At 44.7% G+C, this 23096-nt stretch overlaps 1 protein-coding gene across 8 annotated transcripts in view; it reads right to left on the bottom strand.

Annotated features, from left to right (window-relative positions):
- Positions 1-23096, bottom strand: part of LOC148502566 (death-associated protein kinase 2-like) — a 138970-nt gene that overhangs the window by 46558 nt on the left and 69316 nt on the right. For 6 of the 8 annotated variants that reach the window (XM_088449625.1, XM_088449624.1, XM_088449627.1 and 3 more), the window contains 2 exons: positions 3497-3580; positions 2382-2505 (listed from right to left, as the gene is read on the bottom strand). The gene's annotated coding sequence lies outside the window, so the exon portion shown is untranslated. Of the gene's footprint in view, positions 1-2381; positions 2526-3496; positions 3581-23096 lie in introns of all 8 variants that reach the window. The other 2 variants (XM_088449630.1, XM_088449629.1) reach the window with 2 other exon arrangements.

Below are 23096 nucleotides of genomic sequence, written 5' to 3'. Positions count from 1 at the left end.
TAAATAATACATATTAAACCAATATGCACCTGAGAGGGAGAGCTGGAACAAGGCAAGACTCTAATGGTGCGTACACACTGGGCGATAAAGTGGACGACTGAACGATAATGATATCGTTCAGTCGTCCACTTTATCGTCCATTTTTAAGCCCAAAAAGATGAACGATGACGACGACGCGCGTTCCCGTGGGTCGTTCGTCATCATCGTTCATCGGGCTGACATGCAGGCCAACCTGACGATCTCGTCAGGTTGCTGCATGTCAGGGAATGGGGGAGAGAGCCCGGCGCTGAACGATATCGTTAATGATATCGTTCAGTGGCTGTGCTCAATGTCATGAACGACATTGAGCACAGCCTGCCGGGGACACACTAGACGATATCGCTCAGGGAGCATATCGTGTAGTGTGTACGCACCTTATGGGGATATGTAGTTCGTATTGATGGCCACAATGCGCTTCATTCAGACTGTTTCTCTGGCACCTCCCGACCACCAACATCGCTTAGATGGCACAGGATCAGCCGCAATGTCGCTATACTGTAATTAGTGAGGTGAGCAGCCGCACATTGCCAACAATGCATTAACCGTGGAGACTAACACAAGGATCACCGATTATTATGGTAAATGGACATGCAAAAAAGTTATGTGTGACAGACAATGCACAGAATATGACCAAACCAGTCATCTGCCAACAATGAAAGCTAAACAACTGGTTGGTTGCTGCCAGTGTAATTAGGGAGTACATCAGTCATTACTTTTTAAAATCTGACGTAATACTCACTAAACCGTGAATGCTACACTCCATAGAAATGCTTAGACACTGGTGGGAATATTCTGTAGAACTGACAGATTTACCAAGTGCCTGTAGCTCCGGTTGGGCCGGTATTTCTAGTTTCCTGACCCCCTTAGTGTAATGACATGTAGGATCATGTAACTGCTGCATTACAATTAACTGAGAGTATTTGTAACATAGGGGCCTCATTTATCATCAAGTTTTATTGTACGTAACCAGTTTTAACACTCAGTGGGCGGAATTCAATTGTTTTCATCCCCTATCGCGCCCGACGGAGCTATTCTATTCTTGCTCCTGTCGGGCGCAATCAGCTGCCAAGCGCTACATTTCAGCTCGCAGCCCCTGGGGGATGAGAGCTGAAATGTGCGAAAAGTGACATGTTTGGGCGCCCAAACATCACTTTTCGCGATCGCGCCCAGCACTTTGGTCGGGTTTAGCTGCTTTATGCGGCTAAACCTGACCTCTATGGGCGCGATCAGCGCGAAGAACGGCAGCAATTGAATGGCGGCCCGCGATCTCCTGTCACTTTAGACGGGAGATCCGGACCGCGTAATCAATTGAATTCCGCCCATTGAGTATGATAAATGGTGCTCCAGATGACAGTTGGGAGCCGATTGGCTGGAGCACCATTATCATACACAACTAGTTTTAAAACTCGTTGCGCATGATAACATCCGATGATAAATGAGCCCCATAATAATCCCGGTCCATTGAAAAATAAATTCAAACAAAATAAAAAAATAAAAAAAAGAGAAAGAAAGCAAGTAAAACCCAAGTCTCTAAAATAGGAACATTATCACAATCAATGGGTCTTATTTTACATTGCAGTGAAATCATTCCTCATTATAAATGAAAACGTGGTTTTAGCCTATACTGGGAAAAGTAGGTCAAACCTCGAGCACATAGCCTAGAAAAAGCAGAGGAATATGAAAATAGCCTTACAAACGTCTGATGTAACGACTACACATTTTATTCTATATTTTATGGAAAAAGAATATAATATGGAAAAATTTATTTTTGGGTAAATCCTTATTATTTAAGAAAATATAACTTTGTACGCAGAGTCTCACTATCGGGATAATTTCCTGGGGGTTTTAATATAGAGCTATGATATACTATGTGGGAGATTGGATAACACGAACGGGGACAGGTGAAAAAGTTTCACATAGCAACCAACCCAGTTCTCACTATCATTTTATTGAATGTACTTGATAAATGATAGCTAGAAGCGGATTGGCTGATATGGACAACTAATCCACATGATACATAACACGTAGCACAGGAATACACCTGTGTTGCAGCAAGGAGATGCAGAAAACATGCACTGTTTGGGGGCACTGAGGATTGGATGTGGAAAACCCGTGGTGCAGTGTCAGTTTATTGCAGAGTTAACTAAACCACACTCCCTGGAAATGGTGGACATTTTGGTGGTGTGTGGCTACAAAACATGGAGCACAACAAATGACAACCCTACATATTACAATTACTATTTTTTTTCGTATATCTCAGAGAGAAAGGACATTTCCAGACAAGTCCATTCAAGTTACAACAAAGAAACCGGTGTGACCCGAGGGGCTGGCCATCCACTTACGCTCTCAGCAGCTCTGTAATTTTCAAAACATGATCCTGCGACTCCACGCTGCCCCCAGGACCCTGGCTCTTCCGTCTGATGGTGATCTCTGGCGTTAAAGCAAGTCGGGAGATCTGAAAAGATCCTGAGAGGATAACTGAGTCACTGAGGGACACAGGCGACACGAGCATTAGGTTGTGCTGATTAATATTTGTGTAAAACAGTAACTTCATATACAATAAACAAAAGCAGAATTGTTCTGGATTGGTGGGTGTATAATTATACTATAATAACAGACTTCGGCCTTATGACCAGGAGCAGGGGGAGGAGAGTATATAGGTGTAGTCAGCGTAGATTTGGGTTTGTGCCAATGTTAGGCCGCCCGCGGGGTGTTTATTAAGTGCTTCACGTGGAGACTAAAATAGCACATTTCGGAGGAGCCTGTAAACACCTTAATAGAAGCTTTACTTTATAATGTATTTTACTAATCTGTACTTCATACATGATAGCGTGTGAGCAGGACAGGGGGTAAATGGACAGCGTGTGGGCAGGGGTGTGGTATAAGAGATAGACAAAAATTAGTTAGACAATGTCTAGATCTACCCCAATTGTTAGACAGTCAATAGATCGACAGGTACAGAAGGTCGACAGGTACTAAAGGTCGACATGTAAGAATGTCAACAGGGTCAAAAGGTCGACATGGAAAAGGTCGACACGAAAATGATCAACACTTTTTTTATGTTTTTTTTTGCGTAAACATTCGGGCTCGCTTCGCTCGCCACGCTGCGGGCACGGTGGCTCGCTTCGCTCGCCACATGGATTTATTACCCCTCCATGCCCACTTGGATGGTAGGGAATGACGTTGGACACTGGCTCATCTTAAGTGCCTAACTCTAAAAAAAAAAAAGTGTCGACCATTTTCATGTCGACCTTTTGACCCTGTCGACCATTTGTACATGTCGACCTTCTTACATGTCGACCTATAGTGTGTCAACCTTTTGTACCTGTCAATCTATTGACTGTCTAACAACTGGGGTCGATCTAGACATTGTCTAATTAATTACGGTCTATCTACAGTCCGGCACCCGTGGGCAGGACCAAATGTCAGCTGTGGAATATATATTGTAAAAAGTTACCTCTCTCCAGGTATCTGCAGCACAGCAGACAACTACTCAGGGAAAGCCAGGGGAGAATCCTGCGTCACTCAGAGGCTGGGCTTCCTGTGTGAAAGGAGAGCATGTATATGAGCACTGGGAGCATTATGCCTCTTAAAAGCAACATTTTTAGAAATAATGTATATTCAGCTGACGTCTAGGAACAAAACTACAAGGAGCACAAGACGGCCCCCTCTCTCCCCCTCCCCCCTTATCAGAGTGCAGCGAGCATCCCATCCAGGGCCACTTGACTCCCTCTTAGCATGCAAAGGGAGCTGGAATCCTCCCAAACCTCTCACCTCAGAAAGGGAGGCTCAGTGTAAAAATACATTGAGACACAGGGCAGAGGTCTATTGCAGGCAGGGACATCTGCCAAGACGGTTCTCTCAGAAACAGATACTGTAACAAGTATACAACATTGCTAGAGAGATAGAAAACATGTACATTTCACCTCGTGCCAGTACACAGACATCAGGACATAGAACTGCCCTCTCCTCATATTACACAGATATCAGGACATAGAACTGCCCTCTCCTCATATTACACTGATATCAGGACATAGAACTGCCCTCTCCTCATATTACATAGACATCAGAACATAGACCTCCCCTTTCTAGCACACAAACTCCATCCTCACCCTAATACACAGACCTCTACCTACTTCCAGATACACAGACCTGTTCTTTCTCCTAATACACAGACCTCCACCGACCTTTTAGAACACATACCTTACCACTCCTCCTTATACACATATTTATCCCCATCTCCTAATACACAGACCTCTCCCTACGTCCAAATACACAGACCGCCACCCAACCTCTTATTGCACAGAACTCACACCTCCTATCACACATACGGTACCTCCGCACTCGTCCTTATACACATACCAATCTCCTAATATACAGACCTCTCCCCTTCTCCTAATACACACACCTCTTCACTCCACATAATACATAAATCACTACCATCCGACTAATACACAGAGTTGCCCCTCACCTCATAATATACAGTCCTCTGCCTTTCCTCCTAACAGACTTACAGCGTTGTACATTATTTTGGCCTATCACTAGTCCCTAAACCTAATAACAAAGATGTACTGTCCACATTTGTGAAACCTAATGTCCATGTTGACATTGTGACTGGATCCTCCCACAAAATAGCCATTATAGCAGTGACAGGTAAACAGGCCGCCCGCTCAGACACTACATTATGCTAATCCACATGTAAGCACCTTCCCTTTGTCTAATGCACATGGATTAGGATCTCTAACAAGTGTAATTATCACACGCATTTAAGTTAAGCCATGTGAAGGAAGTCACCTATCTGACATGCTTCGTAATTAAAATGTTCCAAATCAATTAAATTGAAGTAAATGAACACGTCACTAAGAGTCTCCAATTGTTGAATGTAAACAGACATGCTAATTGTGGCAGAGGGATTCCCAAAATCTAACTGTTCTTTATTCTGTCGAAGCCGGATAATTGGCTGAGACAGAATCTGTTAAAAGTAAAATCTGCACGACGCCATTTTGCAAATGGCTGCAAGACGCCAATTTGCGAATGGCCGCTCAGCACCATTTTAGCGAATCTCACACATAATTACATACGGCGATGCTATTATTTAGCCTTGTGCAATTCCCACGCAATAGAAAGATGTTAAAAGTCCTCATTATATAAATACAGACAATTATGGTGCATACACACGGTCAGATTCTTCCTTCAGATATGAACGATAACGATTTAAAAATCAGTCGTTCATATCTGAAGGAAAATCTGACATACCTGAACGATGGACGATCAACGATGCGCGTTCCCGTTTGTCAGATAACGATATCTGACATCTGATGTGTTTGCAGTCAGACTTGGACGATTCCATTCATTTTAATGCAGTCAAAAATCGTTCAAATCGTTAAAAACTTTGGTAAAATCGTTCAAATCGTTCATCTGACAAATCTGACAAGTCTGACAAATCTGACCGTGTGTATGCTCCATTACTAAAACATATAATATGATCAATCCAGCATAACACGTACCACGGTGTACTCCACAAACACGTAGTCGCACAACGCTAACTAGCATCTTTTCTTAAAATCCTTACACTTACACACTGCACACTTACATAAAAAGGTTCCCTAGCATTAAGGTTAATATTTAAGGTTTTATTCATTATCAGCAATGTTGTGGAATACATGTTATTTGATATCTGAGGTTTAGTACATGATAAGCAGACAGTGTTTGGTGTCATTCTAAACTACTGTGTATTTGCAGATTTCCGATTCCATCGGTGAGGAAATCGCAACGTGTCTGCAAATTATGGTTCATAGAGAGTTAGGCATTAAAATGCACTATGTAATGCAGCCAGTTTAAACTTGTTATTCAGCGGGAAAATGGACACAAAGCTGTTGGAGGCTGGACTGTGATCATACGAACTGACCTATGAACTGTACTGTAACAGAAGAACCAGGAAGAAGCCAATTGGAATAATGCCAACCTGTTCTATTGTATTGCCTATCTCTGTAAGGGTATATATGCAAGCTCTCTGAAACTAAATGCCAGTCATCCTTTTTTTGCTGTTGACGGAGGTTTCATCTTTGATGCCGGGATCTGGATCCAGAGCGCATGCGTATGTAACGACTGTACCTTGTGATTGTATAATTTGTTTGCGCTAATTGTATTTAGATCACAGCGTGTAACTATCTGCTTTTTGGTGAATAATATCTTTTTGTGCTTTGGAAACACAATCAAAGTCTGAAGAGTAATTATTTCTTGTGCGACTTACAACACTAAATAGCGACATTTTAGAGTGTATAGGTAGGTAGGAATCGATAATTCCTAATTATACAGAAACACTCCGGAATAAGCAGCAATTCGGAGAACAAATTGGTTATGGTTATAGGAGAAAAAAGTTTATATCTACAAATCAGATCGGTCTATAGGAACAAACCATCATTTAGGCCACATGTATCCAACTTCCTGACACTAATGAGTCCCAAGCAGGCAGGAACAGGTCTGTCAGCAGGCCCACCTCTGTAGAGGCTCTACAGGCACAGAGACCTGCATGGTATTTTCCGGATGTCCTTTCCCCTTACGGAGAGCATTGCTGTCAACAAAACCAAAAATCCACAATCTATTCCAAAAATAATGCTGCACTTTAGTATGCAAGTAGTGACCTGTAAATATAACATACCATTATATTCTATACTAGCGTTTGCCCGCAGCTTCACTCGCGTGGATGTCTGTTATTGCTCAGCGGAACTAATTTTACAGAGACAGTAATGGCATCTAATATTGTGATGTATATTTTATATAGTACACATTGATCACAAATGGTCTTTGCGCATTGTGATATCTCAACTGCAAATATTATATACTGTACACTTTTTGCGATTCCAATTGTTGTTCGGCCTCAGGCTGACTGTCAGCTAATCACCTCAGTTTAGCTTGCCTAGCTTTGGTGTAAATCTTAAACAGATTCAATCGCCTGCGACATGGCATTATTGTACCACTATAATAAACAGTACACCAATAACCAAGAATCCACAGGTTTTTTGTTTTTTTTATGTAAACCACAAAATTCAATTCAAGGGGCAATCAATCTCACAGTCTAGTCTAAAACAAACAAATCTTATCTTGCAGATCCCAAATCCGTTGCTACTTAACCTACAGTAACACTGAAAGGTTGCAAGTAACATGAGCAGCGACTATGATATATAGTATTTGTCTTGGTGCACAATCTTCTGGCTTGATGTGTATACTGCAACTTCATGAGTCAAGATAAGCTGCCCAATTAGTGCTTAATATATAGCTGGATTTTCTTGCAAAATAGGGAGAGATACATAGACTGAGATTGATTGATTTATATATCAATATATTTCTATGTGCATACATATTTAATGGTTTGCATTCAGAGTGTGATATAGAGATACATACACACATAGATAAAAAAATTATATATATATATGATGTGCAGGCTCGGATAGGTTCGAGTTTGCACGCTGAGTTTGGATTTTTCCCTCCAAAAAAACGGAACTCAGAAAGAGGCAAAACGTCATCTTGCATGGACAAACATCATCGTTCCTGGACTGTCCGGGAACGATGATGTTTGTCCATGCAAGATGACGTTTTGCCTCTTTCTGAGTTCCGTTTTTTTGGAGGGAAAAATCCAAACTCAGCGTGCAAACTCGAACCTATCCGAGCCTGCACATCCCTAATATATATATATATATATATATACACACACACATACACATATACACACACATTCATATTTAACTTGAGCCTGTGCAAAGTCCGTTAAAAAATTTGTGTCTCCCCATAGTTCATAAACATTCCCTAAAAGTATATTTGTCCACAAAAAATATATATTTGTATACATCTAACAATTTTTGGCCTGAGGAGCCTGCACACTGCACACGACAAGTGTGAAGCTTCTGGTTTTTCCTTTATTGCTCATCTCCCTCATGTTACATTGCGATAATACATACCTCAGTGACTAAGCTATACAATACTGATAGCGCAATCCCAATTCATCCCATAGTTTTTGCGTGATGCCGGAACGAAGACAAACAAAAATTCCCTAATATATATTTTTTGTCTCCATAGTTCATACACATACACAGTCCCAAGGAGTAGGTTTCTGCAAAAAATGTCTACGTACAGACACAACTGTTACAACTTCATTATAAATAAAGATAAATGCCGCAATCTGTATTTAAGGTCTGTTTTTAAGACTCTAAACAGGTGCCAATATAGAGTAAGGAATACACAAAAGAGAATGCTTGAATAAAAATAGCAGTCAGTATTTCTGTCGGAGAAGTGTGAAATCATTCAAGTGCTCCAACACCTCGAGCCAAGAGCTCCTGGTTGAATTGGCTGCTGAGCAATCTACGCAGTACTCCAGATACAAGAACTCTGTCACAGAGTTTTCATTCCAACCATGCCCTGACTCCTTTGGCAGGACAATAGACCATAGCGCTGGTTGCCGGAAAGGAGTGGTACCTCCGCAATGCTGGGTTCCCAAGATGCAAGATGGCTGTGGTTCGGTTGTAACAAACAGCAGCTAATTTTGCTCACATACACAAATGCACAAAGAGCCATTCAGAGATGGGACCGGAAGCAGCTGTGCAATATTGCCCAACTAACCTGAATAGGCAGCATGGAGGTATCTGTAGGAAATAGACACCTCCAGCATGCATCTGTGATCAGAGTGTAGCCTCCGTAGATGCTGCCTCAGATCACAAGGTCGCAATGGTTGCTGCTTTGGCCAGGCTGCGTATGCTGAAGCTCTCTCAGCCTGGCCGGCTACTGGCTGCTAGTGAGGCCAGGAAATCTGCGTCCTACATTCAGATATGTACGTAAACCATTGGCTCTACGTACGTATCTGAATCAGGTGCTAAAAAAAGTAATGTATTCCGAATCTCTAAAAATATAGGTTCATATTTTTTTTACTAGTATTTGATAAGATATAACAAGTTAATGTCCATACAGGGTCACAAGGCGGGTCAGTGATGTATAATGCCATATTGGTATGCTGGGAAGTTCATCAATCCCAGTTTGATGGTTTACTAAAAGCATTTACTGTAGGTCTTGTTGGAATACGTGCGCTGTAACGCTCTTCTATGTTATTTAGGTGCCTATGGATTAATAATTGCGGCACTGCCTCGATTATTAAAAATCTCTTTTGAATGAAACTATCCCCTCTATGTACTAAACTGAACCCGCAGGGACACAGCTGTCTCTGCAAGTTACTTCCCCAGCATTTTGGATGAGTCTGGAGGAATCGGAGACTGCGTGTGAGCACAGTGTCCGGAACTGGCCAGAGGCTGCGAGTCAGCCTCCATTGGCTTAAACCCATTTACATTACCTAAAGATGGTCTAAGCCAACAGGATCAAACTCCGGAAAGCTTGGTACATATGGGTCAGAACGTAGTCCCCATAAATAATCATGAGGACAGTGATCTGCAGTCTTATTGGCCCTCTGTAGGAGATTCATGTGAAATCTCCTGCATTAGACTATTCGTACATATCAAGAATTCATAAAAATGATGCAGGAAATAAACCCACCAGAGAGCTGAACTGTGAAGACCAGGTGCTGACGTGCACCAGCTGCATACGCACAATGTAGGAAGCCATTTTATTTGGAGGGAGGGGGGGGGGGGTGTTGGACCCAGACATAAAGGCAGATATACCAAGCCTTGGAGAGAGGTGAAGTGGGGAAGTTGCCCAGACCAACCAATGAGCTTATAACTATCATTTTACAGACTTTGGTTGCTTTGAGCAACGTCTTCATTTTAGCTCTCTCCCAAGGCTTGGTATCTCTCCCCTAATATAATGAGAGCGCAGTCTGTCCATACACTCAGTGTCATCTCTAAAGCTCATTGTTGTGTTAATGCTTAATTAATTAAATATTTGTTCAGGTGACAAAATAGCCATCTTCCTTACAGGTCTACTTTAAAAATTAACTTAAGAACCATGTAGATCTGGAAGCTCTTGGGGCACATTACTCCAGAACATTGAGAAATGCCCGACAGTAAGATGCATGCTTTGATAACAGCTCAATTACATTGTATGTGACAAGCACAGCATGATCTGTCTTCATTCCTGGGAGCTGTCTCATAGAACCAATTACTCCGAGCATCTTGCCCACAGCAGCGTGGCCGCACTAAGCTACACCTGACTGTGATGTGATTCACTGACACTAGGCAAGCAGGATACACATAGCTAGATTCATCAAACCTACTAAAGGACCAATCAGATCCCAGCTATCATTTATCGAATACATTCTATAAAATGATAGCTAGAAGCAGATTGGCTGGTATGGAAAACACCTCCACCGGTCCTCTTTAGGTTTGATAAACAATGCAAATACAAGAGAGAACATAATAATCATCAATACAGACTACACTACCCTGCACGGGTTCCAGACCATAGATGGACCAAAGATAGACAGTAAAAAGGTCAATGTCTAGATAGACACCAGATATTAGACAGTCAATAGGTCAACTGAGACAAAAGGTCAACACACGAAAGGTCTACATTTAATAAGGTTGACACAAAACAATGGTCAACACATTTTCTATGGATAGGCACTTACCTGAGGGTTAGGATTAGGCACCAGAAGGGAGGGTTAGGTACTTACCCCGACAGTTAGGGTGAGGCACTTACTGGAGGGTTAGGCACCAGGAGGGAGGGTTAGGCACTTACCGGTGGGTTAGGGTGGGGCACTAGATGGGACGGTTAGGGTCAGGCACCTCCAAGAGGGTTAGCGCGGTGGTTTCCAAACTGTGCGCCCTGGCACCCTGGAGTGCCTTGGGACACTTGCAGGGGTGCCTCTGGTTGGTGGTCCAGCACCAAATCAATTTATTTATGGGCAATGTAAATATGTGGACAAACAGAAGCGCAAACCTCTCCACCCCCACATAGCTTACCCTAAAGGATGACAGGTAAACACAATTTACTTCACTTTACTACATTTTTTTCTGCATTTCTCAACAACAAACTTTTGGCTTTGGAGTGCCGTGCAAACAAGCCTGATACTCTAGGGCGCCGTGGTTCAAAAGAGTTTGGAAACCACTGGGTTAGGGTGAAGACTAGGGCTAGAAAAAAAAATAATAATTCACGTGCCAACCATTTTTGTGTCAACCTTTTGACCCTGTCGACCTTCTTACATGTCAACCTATTGACTAACATCTGGTCCCAGCTGTTAACCCATACAGCGAAACGCATTAGCTGTTTATGCCATCACCCACTAAGTAATCTACTGCCCATCCAAAACCTGAACCACCTTCCCGGACATCAAAAGTGTTGCCATCACTTTGGAACTATCATATTTCCGATTTACTGGACTGGACCAGGCTGTACACCGCGGACATCTGAGGGCTCTAAGCTTTGCACATGGACATGGAAGCTACATGTTAAAAGGACCATCCCTCTACCGGTGAAAAGCCTTGGTAATATCTACCTATTGGACAGTCCTATTATCAAAAGAGATTAAAATTTATAATCCATACCATATTGAAACCGGACGTATACGTAGGAACAGGCAAGGTTCTTATATGACAATCACTAGGGTGAGGCAATTTGCTTATATATGATGATATTTTAAACATTTATGCATAATTATTTTATTAAAGTGAATTATTTACTGAAATTGTGTAAACTATACAGCGCTACTATATTAAATGGTTTATGCCGTGAAAACAAGGCTGATACTCTAGGGCGCCGTGGGTCAAAAAAGTTTGGGAACCACTGGGTTAGGGTGAAGAATAGGGCTAGAAAAAAAAAAAAAATCATGTGTCGACCATTTTTGTGTCAACCCTTTGACCCGGTCAACCTTCTTACAAGTCGACTTATTGACTGTCTAGCATCTGGTTAGAATCTAGACACTTGACCTTTTTACGGTCCCTCTCTTAAACCACCCCCACCCTGCACGCAGTAGGCTGTGCTAGTACTAGAGATAGCCATGCCACAGTTTTATCCTTTATCTTTTTACATCAGTGTTTGTACATGCACAGTGTTCCTCCCTGTAAGTAATGAACGATTTCGATTCAGTTTTTCCCTTGAAAAAGTGAACGAAAATCATTTTACAAAGTAGTTGGTTTTACTTTACATAATCAACGATTTTCTGTGTGTTGAAGGAAAAATGTTGCAACTTCTATTGAAAATCGTTGAGTTGGCCAGTCTGCCTGAACTACAAACTACAAATCGACAAACGTGAACGCGCATGAACGATAATCGTTTTACACTGAACGATTTTTTGAACGATTGAACGATGACGTCATTATAGTTAAATTGTTCAAAAAATCGTTGTGTGTACGCACCTTTATCCATTCTGAATGATCAGTATTTATATTAGTCGACAACTAAAATGTCAACATTGAGAATAACTATTTTGTACATGTTGACATTTGGACTGTCTACAGATACATCTAGCCTCCTTGCGCGTTAAACAACCCTTCTAGATGCGCTGTGGCGAGACTCAATAGTGCCGAACACCTTTTTTGTGCAATTTTTCCATTACAAATAGTCTTATTCTCAAAGAGAGATTAATAGGGACGCACAAGCAGCTTCTGCTGATTAAAATGATATGCTGCATGCCCATATTCTGTGTGCAAACAAACATCTGTGCAAAGGGGGGGGGATTGCACAAAGACGTATGGCGCTTAAGTGTGTAATGCGACTTGTAGCGCACGGAGGATAGACAACTTTTTTTTTTTTAAGGTTGACATTTTGACCCTGCTGACATTTTAACTGTTAACCTTATGACCATGTCGACAGTATGATAGTCAACATGTTGGTGTTGACATTTTTATTGTGACTTTCTAAATTTTGACTACAACCCATGCTGAGCGCACACCCCCATCCCTCGCCCAGGACAAGTGTGCTTTATCCCTACACAGCACAGGCCTCCAAGCACAAAGTGCTCCATGACCAAGCGGAGAGAAGTTATTTGTTGTTTAAGTGCAACATCTATGAAAGTGATAAAACGGTTTTATAAGACAGACATCAGAAAATGCTCAGCTTTTGCCGACTGTAATAATTATCTGTCACAAATGTATGAATTGAGCGCAAATCAGATGCTACAAAAGGGAATGCTTTGATGCGAGTACTAAAAACAAGGTGTGATATGGAATTAAGTTTAATTATTACTTTGCTGCTGTTTATTTAGCGACTAGGGCAGTGGCTCATTTATTCACTGGAAAATATGGCAGGGTGGACAAAACAATTTTGGAATGCTTTTTGATAATAATAAAAAAAAAAAAAAGTCACCAATACATGGATAATTTTGCTACATGCAGGTTATGAAAAACAGGGAAGAATCGCTTTGATACTTTGATTCAAAGCTACTACAGTGAATGTAGCTTTGTGCTTCAATAAATAACTGCAACCAGTATGCAGAACAGTGACATGAAGGAGCAGTATAATGTACGGAGCCCACAGGACATGCAGGCCTCCCAATTATACACAATGATATTGGTTGGAGAACCCCTGTAGAAACAGACGGGTGTTATTAGCAGGTTAGCCCTAATCCAAACCTATGAGCCAGGATAATACATTCTGCAAGAAACGTTCTGATCTCTGCAGCTGTGAATTGAAGCTTGGATTATACTCGGGAGCAGTTTAACTTTTCCATTTACTTTCAGAGGCAAGAGGGTGAAAACACCACAAAGTAAAGTCCAACATAACGGTGCCTCTCCCAAAATCATACATTACATACTACTGAGCCATCTCAATTATACGACCATAGAACTGGCAGCCAACGTGATATTTTATGATGTGTGAGGCAATTGTTCACAAACAATACAATAATAATAATTGCACAACAGGAAATATAAAGCTGAAATAAAACAAAGACACAAATACTGGATCACCAGCTGTTCTATTTGGCTCTAGTCACTCAAGAGAATTAATGGGCTTTATTCTTATAAATAGTTATTGGCAAAAGAAATCAAATTAAAAGGTAGATAGACAGACAGACACACTTAGTGGCCACTTTAGATACATATGAGCACTTTGTTCATGCAAATGTCTAACCAGCCAATACAAACGAGACGACAGCAGCTCAATGCATAAAAGCATGCATTGATATGGTCATGAGGTTCAGCTGTTGTTCTGATCAGACACCAGAAAGACGTGATCAATCATCTAAAGCAGAGACCCATCAGATGTCATGGCCATACACCATGACTGTCACAGTATAAGGCCACAATATCTGGGTTCCTCCCCTGGGGAGGAAAACCTTTCCCCATTCCTTGCCTATGAAGGTACAGGGGAAATGTCGAGCAGTCGGCCATAGCAGGGCATACACTACCCAATGCGGCCGACCAATTATCGTATCCATCAGCCATTCTGGATGATTTCAGCATGGCCGACAAACTAATTACTTATCAGTTATGGCCACACACTGTACAATTATCGGCCCAATCAGTTGGGGCGATGCCCAGCATTGGTGACTTTGACGGTGGAAGTGACCACACAGAACCTGGATGGGCTACAGCAGCAGACGACCACACTGGGTGCCACTCCTGCCAGCTAAGAACAGGAAACGTAGGTTACAGTAGGCGCAGGATCACTAACACTGGGAAGGTAAAATTTGGGGAAAGTTGCATGAGGGGATGATTCTAGATTTCTGCTGCGACATGCAGATGTTAGGGTCAGACTACACGAATCCAAGGATCCATTCTGCTGTGTCCAGTGTTCGGGCTGGTGGTGATGTAACAGAGTGAGGAATGTTTATTTGGTACATTAGGCCCCTTATTACCAAGTGAACATTGTGTAAATGCCACAGCCTACATTCTGGGTATTAGGCATATCTTTATGGTCAGCCTACTCACCTTGTAATGCCTACGTCCAGCAGGATAACGCGCCATGTCACACAGCACACGGCATCTCATGCTGGTTCCACGAACATGACAGGGAGTTCGGTGTCCTCCAATGGCCGCCACGGTCACCAGTGATGCTATCATGTCACCATGGGCGAGAGTCCCTAAAGAATGACAACAGCAGCTTGCTGAGTCCATGCCCTGAAGATATTAGCTGTTCTGTGGGTGCCCAGTACTAGATAAGATACTATCACATGGATACTGTCCTTATACATCTTGTATTTTGAAGTAACCCAAACACCACCCACTTCAAAGATTAACTGCTCACCCGCTGGAGTTGCCACAGTCACCAGTAAGAATTCTGTCAAATAACTTTACTGGCCTAACCAGTAAAATACCAGTTGGGCAGCAAAACCATATGGTTAGTTACAGAACTGTAAAATAGATCTCACATGATATATACATCTTCTGCACGCAGGCCCCCACACCTGGCTGCTTCAGTCTTAGATCATATATTCCCTGGCAGTGATCCTAGAAACACAGTAACCCCTGCTGAGCCAGGCAAGCCATCACTGCGTACAGATGTGATCACATACACCTTTGCACAAATCGCACCAAATAGCCCTGTTGGACACACCATGGAGTCCGATATGCGCGACCACACCATGCCTCGCCCCAGGTATCGTTAGGCTTAATTTGCGCCTTTATACCACTTCCTTTGTGACAAAAGTACAATGTTAGTGTGCCTGGTACAGTCCTAGCCACATATAGTTTAACTAAGTTAGACATTGAGGACCTCATTCAGAGTCGGTCGTTGCGGCCGCACGGTCGTACGCCACCGATGTTCGCTAAACTGCGCATGCGTAAAGTTCGCAATGCGCGTGCGCAAACTAGCTGCTACGATCAGAAATTTCTCTCTCCTTGAACACAGCCAGGTCGGTAGTTTGAGTGACAGATTGAGGCGTTTGTGGGTGGTAACAGGGGAAGGTGCTTGAAAACGGGGGAGTGGAGATCCAAACGCAGGCGTGCCTGACTATGCGAACAGCGTTTTATGGGAGTGCATAATTAACAAAGTAGTGTCATGGCACACGTGACAGGGGAGGTTTGTACACTGACTTGATCGTAGTGCTTAAGAGAGGGTATGGTCAGCCTTCAGCTCTACGACCAGTTCCGATGGTCTCGATTAATCCTTATATGGCCATAGATTACGTGTAATGCGTACGAGAAGGGGGCGTATTTTTTTTCTTACGGCCGCATCCTCCCCTTGGTCGGACAGCTAACGATCCGATCTTAAGGACGCAACTTGCGAGTGCATCATTTGCATATCCGGCCCCTTTTCCCTTACGACCGTGCGTCCGCAACGACCGACTCTGAATGAGGTCCTGAATGTGGCTAGGACACAAAATTCAGGAAAAAGTACAAATTGCTAAACGTTGCACCAAGCGTCTCGCGCAGTATGGAGCATTAACACTCGCTGAATGAGGACACGTCTGTACAACATCCTACAGGCTCTTGACAATAGCTTGCAAGCTCTTCTGGTTAGAGATCTCTATATGAGCTGGCTTTGTGTATTCATTTACTGCAATCTGCTTTTGATTTACATAGGTGCAAAAAAAATTAACACCTGACAAATTATATAAGAAAACTTCAATCCTACAGGAATAAAACTGCTCTAATGATTCCAGCAACCGAGAGGTTAAATTGCCATACCATGCATGATGCCCTCAGCCTTTTGACCCCCCCAACATCTGGGAGAAGACAACTGGGGCTGATCTGAATGGTATACTCCTCCACACCAAGTAACTGCACAGAATAAGTGAATTATTATTATTATGGTTGGAAATGCAATGACTAATACTTTGAAAGAATTTATTGTTCTAAAAGGGTTAATCCCCCAGAAGGCACTGCACAGTAATTTGTGTATGCATGGATGTGCAAAACAGGAGAATAAACTCAGGGGAGGTGTTAAATGCAGAACCTACCTTAGACGGTGTGACATACCAAAGTGACAGCAGATGGACCCCTAATATTACAGGCATATATAAAGTTCCTGCTGCTTGCCAAGCTGTCATATAGGTTTCCAATATTTTTAAAGAAAAGAGATATTTTGTGGCCAAGTTTGCATCCACGCGCCCTGCCTGGTTTTGTGCAAGTCAGTCAGTGAACTACAATCCCTATTATCATACCTTTGCTGTACTAATGTACTGCCATACCATGCTATGAGATGCAAACGTGTGGTATGAAATAGAACGGACATTGAATATCCATATATAATTTGGCACAAATTTCAGGGGTAGGCAACCTGTGGCACTCCAGCTGCTGTGGAACTACACATCCCAGCATGCCCTGTCACAGTTTTGCTAAAACAGTGATAGGGCATGATGGGATGGCTACAGGATGCTGGCGTTAAGAATCCCGGCGCTGCACCCCAACAGGGTTAGAACTTAGAATACTGACCAACAAGTGTCAGCATTCTCACCCTCCCTGGTGCCTGACCATAACCCACCCCCCAGTGCCTAAACCTAACCTCACCATCCCCGCACAGTAACCTAACCCACCCCCTTCAATGCCTAACACTAAAGCTGGGTACACTCTAGACCAGTGGTCAGGGAACAGGGGTAAATTACCCCACATGGGGTAAAAATGAAATTCCTGGGGGTAATGGACGGACAGCCGAGCATGCATATGAATCATTCTATAATATAGAATGATTCATATGCATGCCCGGCTGTGCCGCAGGAAGGCTCTAAGCCGGACGCCCGCTGAGATGTTATTACCAGCGGGCGCCCGGCTCCTTCCCTGCAGCTCCGCGTTAGCCGGAGGCTGGAGTTCTCTTCTGAACTCCAGCTTTTGCCTCTCTCATGACGTCTCTCCCATAGTGCCGAGGAGCAGCCGGGCGGACAGGAAAGCAACGGGTGCAGGAGCGGGGATTAAGGTGTGTGGGGTTTTTTTTGTACAAGCAGCACTACAGGGGCATAATATGCGGGCATTACTACAGGGGCATAACTATGGGGGCACTACTATATGATTTCCTTCTTTCCAAATCAAGGGGGTAATGTCAGCATATATAAATATATTTTGGGGTAAAAAAGGTAAAAAAAAGAGTTCCCTGACCCCTGCACTAGACGATATGTCTTCCGATCCGGCAGATCAGACGACATATCGAGCACATCGGCCAGTGTGTATCCGCTATGTCGCTGACTATGCGCGCTCCCGCACTTCGTCAGCAACAGCGCCAGTTCGACCTGCATGAAGGTCTGATGGATACCGTCAGCGGGGGCTATGCTGCCGAATGCAGCATGGCCCCCGCCATCGTTCAGTCTCTGCCGGCATCGGTAAGTGTGTATGGGTCCAGTCGCTCGCGATATCGTGCTGGGTACACATCGTTTAGTATGTACCCAGCATAACCCTCCTCCTAGTGCCCAACGCTAACCCTCCCCCCAACCCCGCTACTTACCTTCGGGCAGGCGGGATGCTGTCGCCGGGATTCTGACAAGTTTCAGGTTTCCAGCGCTGGCATTCTGAGCGCCAGAATCCCCGCGGTTGGGATATTGACCGCATACCTGATGGGATGTGTAGTTCCACAGCAGCTGGAGTGCTACAGGTTGCCTACCCCTGTATTATTTGGCCCCAATACATCGAGCAAACGTCAATGGGGTGAATCAATGTACATTTATCCTTAGAAAGATTGCCAAAACAGTGCATTACTGCTCCATTACCAGGTGGATGAGCAACATGTTTGTATTTTATTATTTTGGTCTCCAAGAGCAAGGGAAGGCTGGAATGCATGTCCTCACAGTGATCCACAACAACACAATGAGGATACATTCAGGAGAAGAGGCGGCTGATCTTACAGGCTGTCCCCAGTTTCTATGCCAGAGCACTCATGAAGCAATCCATTACTATAACAGCATATTAGCTAATGGCAGTGACGTATCTATTGTGGGTACAGGGTGTGCGGTGCACAAGAGCCCACGAATCCAGGAGTCCCTGCACCTGCACCCATGAGATATCCACCAGTGTGTCCGTAAGGAAGATTCCCCATAAGTACTCCTAGCGCCACAATCTTTCCATGATGTATTCGGAAAAGATGGCGTCCGCTCAGCAGAGAGAAAAACCAGTCTCTGCCCTCTACGGTACATGCGCCAACTATCTGAATATCAATAGAAAGACCGCATCGCTGACCAGGAGCAATAATAGGGGGCTCTGCAGCACAGACACACACACACCAGTCCTCTCATCTGGATAATGGCATTCTTTTCTTGTAAGACGCGATTATCGATATTCCAATACATCGACCCAATTCTGGGCCAGGTTCAGAGATGGATGCTAAATGCACAGCAGCTGCATTGCTGTGACCCAGCTAAAGTGCGAACCTTACAGTCTGTAGTTGAAAAAAAGCCTACTGGATGCTCTTATGAATCGCTGATGCATCAGAACACGCAGCATCGGATAATCTGTATGAACATCGGACATCTGAGTAAGTCTGAGTATGGCCGGTGTTTTCACGCTGCCGAGTCAGTGAAGCTGCATCCAACGACGCAGGCTCAGAAAATTTCGCAGACACTCCCTCATTTTCTGTAACGCTGACCGTTGCCACCCCTCCCCCACTCCAAAACGGCTTCAGAACGTCAAACATCGGAGTTATAATAAAACATTGGGTTTGTGTACATCTCTGAATTAGGTACTGTGGGCCTATTTCAGACCAGCTCGCGAGCGCTGAGCGCTCGCAAGCGGGTCGATGTTGGGCAAGTGCGCATGCGCACGACAGAGGCTGCTCCGTCGTGCGCATGTGCGAGACCCGAATAACGACGGCCAAAACGTCGTTATGGGTCTCGCACCAAAGGGGGCGTGCTGTCGATTGTGAGTGACAGCACGCCCCCTTTGGTGGGCGTGCCGGGGGTGTTGCTGCCCAGATGGAGGCGTTCCCATGGGAACGCCTACCGTCTGGGGCCGGCCCCACTGACATCACTAGTGATGTCAGTGGGAGTGCTTTTGGCTCTGATAGAGCCAAAAGCACTCCAGGGCTTGCGGCAACGAGACCCTACCGCAAGGGTCTCGTCGCAAGCCCGATGGTCGCAATGGTCTTGACCATCGCGACCATCATCATGGCCGCTCGCATAAGCTGTGGGTGGTAACCCACAGCTATGCGAGAGGCCAAGAGGCCGCAACAAACAAAAAAAACACCCTGATTCAGAGCGTCTGGCTCTGAATCAGGGCCTGTGTCAGTTATTGGTATGTATCAATGTGTTACTATCAATAAGAGAGCAATACTGTTAGAGATCCTGCAGTTGTCTATCCCTAGTATTAGAAAGGAGCAGCGGACATGACCACACGACATGAAACGCAGGCGTTGCGACAGCAGTCATTTCATCATGTCCCTGCCCCAGTGGTCGCTAAGCTGGGCGGAGCTCCATAATGCAGTTTGAATCATGACATGGGGGAAATGAAAACTTGGTGCAGGTGAGAGAGGTGGTGTTCCCTGGAGGAACCAGATGTGTCCTCCGCAATACACCACTCTACATGCCTGGCGTCAGTGAGCCACCGGGTCCCGTGCAACTCTGTGTCGGGCGTCTTTTTCAGCTGAAATTGCATCTCAGTTGTAATGCGATGCGACCAGGACGCACCAGGAGACTGCAGTTTTGCATACTAAATGAATCAGTGCAATCTGTGTGCGCAACTGGGTCTGTAAAGGGAACTTGGTGTGGAAAAAAGCTGCGGCCGCTGCATTGTAGCACTTCATATGGCGAGTCAGAGACTTAGTCGCACACAGATATACAAGTGTCACAAAATCAGTCTGCTGGTGCGTCCTTGTCACATGAGACCTACACAAACAAAAAAACGCCCAACGCTAGCAGAGGTTAACAGGAGCTGGCACGCCGAGATGGGCTGTTTGGTGCGACTGCAGAAAAGACGAGTGAGGACACATCTTTATTACCTCATTCTTATGCACCAGTTATCTTAGTTGTTTGTCCCTATGTCTTCTTACTGTAAGACGCTATCAATATCCCCAAGGGGCACTATGAGCTTTGGATGTAGGTGCGCTTTAACAATCATAAACTCCAAACAGCCCATTTGTCAATAATCACATACATCATGTGCGATGTGTGCAATATTATTGGCCACGATCACATTGCAGAATGCGATCATACCGCCCAGGTATATTAGAGAGCAACCGCAGGGACAGGGGCTCCAAAAGGATGTAGGTGGCGGATAGACTTTAAGTATAACTCTTCACCATGCAATAGGCAGCCCTCTATCCCCCTCCATGCGCTGCCCAGCTCCCACCCCTCCTCCGTGCGCTGCCCAGCTCCCACCCCTCCTCTGTGCGCTGCCCAGCTCCCACCCCTCCTCTGTGCGCTGCCCAGCTCCCACCCCTCCTCCTTACGCTGCCCAGCTCCCACCCCTCCTCCTTACGCTGCCCAGCTCCCACCCCTCCTCCGTGCGCTGCCCAGCTCCCACCCTTCCTCCGTGCGCTGCCCAGCTCCCACCCCTCCTCCGTGCGCTGCCCAGCTCCCACCCCTCCTCCGTGCGCTGCCCAGCTCCCACCCCTCCTCCGTGCGCTACCCAGCTCTCTCCCCTCCTCCGTGCGCTGCCCAGCTCCCACCCCTCCTTCGTGCGCTGCCCAGCTCCCACCCCTCCTCCGTGCGCTGCCCAGCTCCCACCCCTCCTCCGTGCACTGCCCAACTCCCACCCCTCCTCCATACACTGCCCAGCTCCCACCCCTCCTCCATGCACTGAACACTCCAGTCTGTTCCCTGGTGAACTCTTCTCCCCATTTTACAACAGTGTAACATAAATTACAATCAAGAAATAACAATAAAACACTGAGCCAGACAGTTTACTCCATGTACATTGTTTCCTCCCAACGCAGCTATTTCCTAAGAATATCATTAAACTAAAAGTTACTTCCTATTTCTCCTAGAAATGGTCACTTTCCTCCTTTATCTATTTCCTTTCCAGCTGGAGTTTCCTTCCCAATATTGGGCCCAATTCTGATTTTCACAGCGGTGTGAGTATATGCTAATGGTACAGCACCGGGACTTGTACTGAGACGCCCACCTGAGCCATCACAGCTGTGTGCAACTGCATACACCTACGCAAGCATCGGACGCAGGTCATGCAAGCAGACTCCCTAAGTCTATGGTCACTAAGAATGGCCGCTGTAACTGAGACGCCAGAGCCATGTTTCCTGCGTACGGGTTTACAGATGGCGGCTGGTACATGCCCCAAAAATGGTCGCGTTCTGCCCGCATTTTTCTTCCCACTCCCCGTTGCCACCCACAAAACGACTTCTGCCTCTCAATCTCTTGCTAATAAATCCCATGGGTTACCGTATTTGCTATTCAATTGCCACATGTGGCGTTGCAGCTGTTCGATAAATCACTGAAATGCATGAACATCAGCATAACATACAATCAGGTCCATTGGTGGAATTGTGAGCTCTTTTAATCCACACCCGAAAAGGTTGTCTAGAAGGGCCGGGATCCCCCCCCCAATTTGTGTAGTGGTGTCTGCCGCCAATGTATCTTCAGGCAGAACCTCCAATTCATGTCCCAGCTCTATGAACTCAGCAAGGTGCGAGGCAGAGATTCTTTATACTCAGTGACCTTTATCACACAACCCATGGTTACCGCCTGGCCTGTGCTTACACATGTACATCTAGGGGTCAGGTAAATGACATACGATGTAAGACTGCATGCTGCTGCGTGATGTGTGAGCGATGTACAGTGCGCGCACATTACTTCTACATACGGTATCCACACATCCTGTATCCTCTATGGGGGTGACAGGTATAATGCACAATGTTTGGGCAAGTAGAGGTGATGTAGGGAGTCACTGCCTGCAATCACACATCATGCAGCAGGACATTGCTCCCACATTGCATGTGACTGAATTGACCCATTAAATGGCAATGTGGCTGGCGATGTCATTGTACAAGAAAAACACACTGAAATTAAAATTTTAAATTCGGCTGGACAGTCCCGATTAGCAGACCTAAAAGAGGCGGATCTTGAATGAAAGTGGGCGTTTCTGGGAGGCATGGGGCGGAGATTGGTCCCAATATAACAAATCTAAATGTTGGGAGGTGTGCAATAATGGTAAATGATGCAAAATGTATTTATTTTATTCTCTATTTGGATAGGAAATTAGAGTGTGACATTTCTTGAATTTTGTGTGGATAAAGCAACTGTATTCTATCGCCCTATGTATGTAATGGGGTGGTCACTATCATAGGAGAAGCAGACATGCCGAGGTCTC

Source organism: Taudactylus pleione, unplaced genomic scaffold, assembly GCF_031769625.1.
Source record: "Taudactylus pleione unplaced genomic scaffold, aTauple2 ptg000490l, whole genome shotgun sequence".
NCBI lineage: Eukaryota > Metazoa > Chordata > Amphibia > Anura > Myobatrachidae > Taudactylus > Taudactylus pleione.
Note: the sequence above shows the minus strand (reverse complement) of the source record. Positions and strands in the feature narration are given on the sequence as shown.